Here is a 7,251-nt window from a genome sequence, read left to right as displayed (position 1 = left end):
ATTACTGAAAACGGCGATGGGTCATATTTTGCCCAAACCCCCCTGCAGTTTTCAAAATGTCTGAAATGTCGGAAATTTGACTCCTGAGCGTGATTTTCTATCCGAATTCTGACTCTCTGCATCTATTTTCAGTTTCATATTACGACTTTTAATACTGAAAATATGCCAATTACTGACAACAGCGATGGGTCATATTTTGCCCAAACCCCCCTGCAGTTTTCAAAATGTCTGAAATGTCGGAAATTTTACTCCTGAGCGTGATTTTTGAGCCGAATTCTGACTCTCTGCACCTATTTTCAGTTTCAAATTACGACTTTTTATACCGAAAATATGCCAATTACTGAAAACATCGATGGGTCATATTTTGCCCAAAACCCCCTTGCAGTTTTCAAAATGTCTGAAATGTCGGAAATTTGACTCCTGAGCGTGATTTTTTATCCGAATTCTGACTCTCTGCACCTATTTTCAGTTTCAAATTACGACTTTTAATACCGAAAATATGCCAATTACTGACAACGGCGATTGGTCATATTTTGCCCAAACTTCCCTGCAGTTTTCCAAATGTCTGAAATGTCTGAAATTTGACTCCTGAGCGTGATTTTTGAGCCGAATTCTGACTCTCTGCACCTATTTTCAGTTTCAAATTACGACGTTTCATATAGAAAATATGCCAATTACTGTAAACGGCAAGGGGTCATATTTTGCCCAAACCCCCCTGCAGTTTTCAAAATGTCTGAAATGTCGGAAATTTGACTCCTGAGCGTGATTTTTGAACCAAATTCTGACTCTCTGCACCTATTTTCAGTTTCAAATTACGACTTTTTATACCGAAAATATGCCAATTACTGAAAACGGCGATGGGTCATATTTTGCCCAAACCCCTCTGTAGTTTTCAAAATGTCTGAAATGTCGGAAATTTGACTCCTGAGCGAGATTTATGAGCCGAATTCTGACTCTCTGCACCTATTTTCAGTTTCCAATTACGACTTTTTATATCGAAAATATGCCAATTACTGAAAACGACGATGGTTCATATTTTGCCCAAACCCCCCTGCAGTTTTGAAAATGTCTGAAATGTCGGAAATTTGACTCCTGAGCGTGATTTTTTATCCGAATTCTGACTCTCTGCATCTATTTTCAGTTTCAAATTACGACTTTTTATACCGAAAATATGCCAATTACTGAAAACGGCGATGGGTCATATTTTGTCCAAACCCCCCTGCAGTTCTCAAAATGTCTGAAATTTGATTCTTGAGTGTGATTTTTGAGCCGAATTCTGACTCTCTGCACCTATTTTCAGTTTCAAGTTACGACTTTTTATACCGAAAATATGCCAATTAATGAAAACGGCGATGGGTCATATTTTGCCCAAACCCCCCTGCAGTTTTCAAAATGTCTGAAATGTCGGATATTTTACTCCTGAGCGTGATTTTGAGCCGAATTCTGACTCTCTGCACTTATTTCAGTTTCAAATTACGACTTTTTACACCGAAAATATGCCAATTACTGAAAACGGCGAAGGGTCATATTTTGCCCAAACCCCCTGCATTTTTCAAAATGTCTGAAATTTCGGAAATTTGACTCCTGAGCGTTATTTTTGAGCCGAATTCTGACTCTCTGCACCTATTTTCAGTTTCCAATTACGACTTTTTATACCGAAAATATGCCAATTACTGAAAACGACGATGGGTCATACTTTGCCCAAACCCCCCTGCAGTTTTGAAAATGTCTGAAATGTCGGAAATTTGACTCCTGAGCGTGATTTTTTATCCGAATTCTGACTCTCTGCACCTATTTTCAGTTTCAAATTACGACTTTTTATACCGAAAATATGCCAATTACTGAAAACGGCGATGGGTCATATTTTGCCCAAACCCCCTGCAGTTTTCAAAATGTCGGAAATGTCGGAAATTTTACTCCTGAGCGTGATTTTTGAGCCGAATTCTGACTCTCTGCACCTATTTTCAGTTTCAAATTACGACTTTTTATACCGAAAATATGCCAATTACTGAAAACGTCAATGGGTCAAATTTTGCCCAAACCCTCCTGCAGTTTTCAAAATGTCTGAAATGTCGGAAATTTGACTCCTGAGCGTGATTTTTGAGCCGAATTCTGACTCTCTGCACCTATTTTCAATTTCAAATTACGACTTTTTATACCGAAAATATGCCAATTACTGAAAACGGCGATGGGTCATATTTTGACCAGACCCCCCTGCAGTTTTCAAAATCTCTGAAATTTCGAAAATTTGACTCCTGAGCGTGATTTTTGAGCCTAATTCTGACACTCTGCACCTATTTTCAGTTTTAAATTACGAATTTTTATACCGAAAATATGCCAATTACTGAAAACATCGATGGGTCATATTTTGCCCAAAACCCCCTTGCAGTTTTCCAAATGTCTGAAATGTCGGAAATTTGACTCCTGAGCGTGATTTTTTATCCGAATTCTGACTCTCTGCACCTATTTTCAGTTTCAAATTACGACTTTTAATACCGAAAATATGCCAATTACTGACAACGGCGATTGGTCATATTTTGCCCAAACCCCCCTGCAGTTTTCCAAATGTCTGAAATGTCTGAAATTTGACTCCTGAGCGTGATTTTTGAGCCGAATTCTGACTCTCTGCACCTATTTTAGTTTCAAATTACGACGTTTCATATAGAAAATATGCCAATTACTGGAAACGGCAATGGGTCATATTTTGCCCAAACCCCCCTGCAGTTTTCAAAATGTCTGAAATGTCGGAAATTTGACTCCTGAGCGTGATTTTTTAACCAAATTCTGACTCTCTGCACCTATTTTCAGTTTCAAATTACGACTTTGTATACCGAAAATATGCGCAATTACTGAAAACGGCGATGGGTCATATTTTGCCCAAACCCCCCTGCAGTTTTCAAAATGTCTGAAATGTCGGAAATTTGACTCCTGAGCGTGATTTTTGAGCCGAATTCTGACTCTCTGCACCTATTTTCAATTTCAAATTACGACTTTTTATACCGAAAATATGCCAATTACTGAAAACGGCGATGGGTCATATTTTGACCAGACCCCCCTGCAGTTTTCAAAATCTCTGAAATTTCGGAAAATTTGACTCCTGAGCGTGATTTTTGAGCCTAATTCTGACACTCTGCACCTATTTTCAGTTTTAAATTACGAATTTTTATACCGAAAATATGCCAATTACTGAAAACATCGATGGGTCATATTTTGCCCAAAACCCCCTTGCAGTTTTCCAAATGTCTGAAATGTCGGAAATTTGACTCCTGAGCGTGATTTTTTATCCGAATTCTGACTCTCTGCACCTATTTTCAGTTTCAAATTACGACTTTTAATACCGAAAATATGCCAATTACTGACAACGGCGATTGGTCATATTTTGCCCAAACCCCCCTGCAGTTTTCCAAATGTCTGAAATGTCTGAAATTTGACTCCTGAGCGTGATTTTTGAGCCGAATTCTGACTCTCTGCACCTATTTTAGTTTCAAATTACGACGTTTCATATAGAAAATATGCCAATTACTGGAAACGGCAATGGGTCATATTTTGCCCAAACCCCCCTGCAGTTTTCAAAATGTCTGAAATGTCGGAAATTTGACTCCTGAGCGTGATTTTTTAACCAAATTCTGACTCTCTGCACCTATTTTCAGTTTCAAATTACGACTTTGTATACCGAAAATATGCGCAATTACTGAAAACGGCGATGGGTCATATTTTGCCCAAACCCCCCTGCAGTTTTCAAAATGTCTGAAATGTCGGAACTTTGACTCCTGAGCGTGATTTTTGAGCCGAATTCTGACTCTCTGCACCTATTTTCAGTTTCAAATTACGACTTTTTATACCGAAAATATGCAAATTACTGAAAACGGCGATGGGTCATATTTTGCCCAAACCCCCCTGCAGTTTTCAAAATGTCTGAAATGTCGGAAATTTGACTCCTGAGCGTGATTTTTGAGCCGAATTCTGACTCTCTGCACCTATTTTCAATTTCAAATTACGACTTTTTATACCGAAAATATGCCAATTACTGAAAACGTCGATGGGTCATATTTTGACCAAACCCCCCTGCAGTTTTCAAAATCTCTGAAATTTCGAAAATTTGACTCCTGAGCGTGATTTTTGAGCCTAATTCTGACACTCTGCACCTATTTTCAGTTTCAAATTACGACTTTTTATACCGAAAATATGCCAATTACTGAAAACATCGATGGGTCATATTTTGCCCAAAACCCCCTTGCAGTTTTCAAAATGTCTGAAATGTCGGAAATTTGACTCCTGAGCGTGATTTTTTATCCGAATTCTGACTCTCTGCACCTATTTTCAGTTTCAAATTACGACTTTTAATACCTAAAATATGCCAATTACTGACAACGGCGATGGGTCATATTTTGCCTAAACCCCCCTGCAGTTTTCCAAATGTCTGAAATGTCTGAAATTTGACTCCTGAGCGTGATTTTTGAGCCGAATTCTGACTCTCTGCACCTATTTTCAGTTTCAAATTACGACGTTTCATATAGAAAATATGCCAATTACTGTAAACGGCGATGGGTCATATTTTGCCCAAACCCCCCTACAGTTTTCAAAATGTCAGAAATGTCGGAAATTTGACTCCTGAGCATGATTTTTTATCCGAATTCTGACTCTTTGCACCTATTTTCACTTTCAAATTACGTCTTTTTATACCGAAAATATGCCAATTACTGAAAACGGCGATGGGTCATATATTGTCCAAACCCCCCTGCAGTTTTCAAAATATCTGAAATGTCGGAAATTTGACTCCTTGCGTGATTTTTGAGCCGAATTCTGACTCTCTGCACCTTATTTTCAGTTTCATATTACGACTTTTTACACCGAAAATATGCCAATTACTGAAAACAGCGAAGGGTCATATTTTGCCCAAACCCCCTGCAGTTTTCAAAATGTCTGAAATGTCGGAAATTTGACTCCTGAGCGTGATTTTTGAGCCGAATTCTGACTCTCTGCACCTATTTTCAGTTTCCAATTACGACTTTTTAATACCGAAAATATGCCAATTACTGAAAAACGGACGATGGGTCATATTTTGCCCAAACCCCCTGCAGTTTTCAAAATGTCTGAAATTTCGGAAATTTGACTCCTGAGCGTGATTTTTGAGCCGAATTCTGACTCTCTGCACCTATTTTCAGTGTCAAATTACGACTTTTAATACCGAAAATATGCCAATTACTGAAAACGAGCGATGGGTCATATTTGCCCAAACCCCCCTGCAGTTTTCAAAATGTCTGAAATGTCGGAAATTTGACTCCTGAGCGTGATTTTGTATCCGAATTCTGACTCTCTGCACCTATTTTCAGTTTCAAATTACGACTTTTTATACCGAAAATATGCCAATTACTGAAAACGGCGATGGGTCATATTTTGCCCAAACCCCCCTGCAGTTTTCAAAATGTCTGAAATGTCGGAAATTTGACTCCTGAGCGTGATTTTTGAGCCGAATTCTGACTCTCTGCACCTATTTTCAGTTTCAAATTACGACTTTTATACCGAAAATATGCCAATTACTGAAAACGGCGATGGGTCATATTTTGCCCAAACCCCCCTGCAGTTTTCAAAATGTCTGAAATGTCGGAAATTTGACTCCTGAGCGTGATTTTTGAGCCGAATTCTGACTCTCTGCACCTATTTTCAGTTTCAAATTACGACTTTTTATACCGAAAATATGCCAATTACTGAAAACGGCGAATGGGTCATATTTTGCCCAAACCCCCCTGCAGTTTTCAAAATGTCTGAAATGTCGGAAATTTGACTCCTGAGCGTGATTTTTGAGCCGAATTCTGACTCTCTGCACCTATTTTCAGTTTCAAATTACGACTTTTTATACCGAAAATATGCCAATTACTGAAAACGGCGATGGGTCATATTTTGCCCAAACCCCCCTGCAGTTTTCAAAATGTCTGAAATGTCGGAAATTTGACTCCTGAGCGTGATTTTTGAGCCGAATTCTGACTCTCTGCACCTATTTTCAGTTTCAAATTACGACTTTTTATACCGAAAATATGCCAATTACTGAAAACGGCGAATGGGTCATATTTTGCCCAAACCCCCTGCAGTTTTCAAAATGTCTGAAATGTCGGAAATTTGACTCCTGAGCGTGATTTTTGAGCCGAATTCTGACTCTCTGCACCTATTTTCAGTTTCAAATTACGACTTTTTATACCGAAAATATGCCAATTACTGAAAACGGCGATGGGTCATATTTTGCCCAAACCCCCTGCAGTTTTCAAAATGTCTGAAATGTCGGAAATTTGACTCCTGAGCGTGATTTTTGAGCCGAATTCTGACTCTCTGCACCTATTTTCAGTTTCAAATTACGACTTTTTATACCGAAAATATGCCAATTACTGAAAACGGCGAGGGTCATATTTTGCCCAAACCCCCCTGCAGTTTTCAAAATGTCTGAAATGTCGGAAATTTGACTCCTGAGCGAGATTTTTGAGCCGAATTCTGACTCTCTGCACTCTATTTTCAGTTTCAAATTACGACTTTTTATACCGAAAATATGCCAATTACTGAAAACGGCGATGGGTCATATTTTGCCCAAACCCCCTGCAGTTTTCAAAATGTCTGAAATTTCGGAAATTTGACTCCTGAGCGAGATTTATGAGCCGAATTCTGACTCTCTGCACCTATTTTCAGTTTCCAATTACGACTTTTTATACCGAAAATATGCCAATTACTGAAAACGACGATGGTTCATATTTTGCCCAAACCCCCCTGCAGTTTTGAAAATGTCTGAAATGTCGGAATTTGACTCCTGAGCGTGATTTTTGATCCGAATTCTGACTCTCTGCACTTATTTTCAGTTTCAAATTACGACTTTTTACACCGAAAATATGCCAATTACTGAAAACGGCGAATGGGTCATATTTTGCCCAAACCCCCTGCATTTTCAAAATGTCTGAAATTTCGGAAATTTGACTCCTGAGCGTTATTTTTGAGCCGAATTCTGACTCTCTGCACCTATTTTCAGTTTCCAATTACGACTTTTTATACCGAAAATATGCCAATTACTGAAAACGGACGATGGGTCATACTTTGCCCAAACCCCCCTGCAGTTTTGAAAATGTCTGAAATGTCGGAAATTTGACTCCTGAGCGTGATTTTTTATCCGAATTCTGACTCTCTGCACCTATTTTCAGTTTCAAATTACGACTTTTTATACCGAAAATATGCCAATTACTGAAAACGGCGATGGGTCATATTTTGCCCAAA

Source organism: Procambarus clarkii, unplaced genomic scaffold, assembly GCF_040958095.1.
Source record: "Procambarus clarkii isolate CNS0578487 unplaced genomic scaffold, FALCON_Pclarkii_2.0 HiC_scaffold_119, whole genome shotgun sequence".
Taxonomy (NCBI): Eukaryota; Metazoa; Arthropoda; class Malacostraca; order Decapoda; family Cambaridae; genus Procambarus; species Procambarus clarkii.
This window is presented reverse-complemented; position numbering follows the sequence as displayed.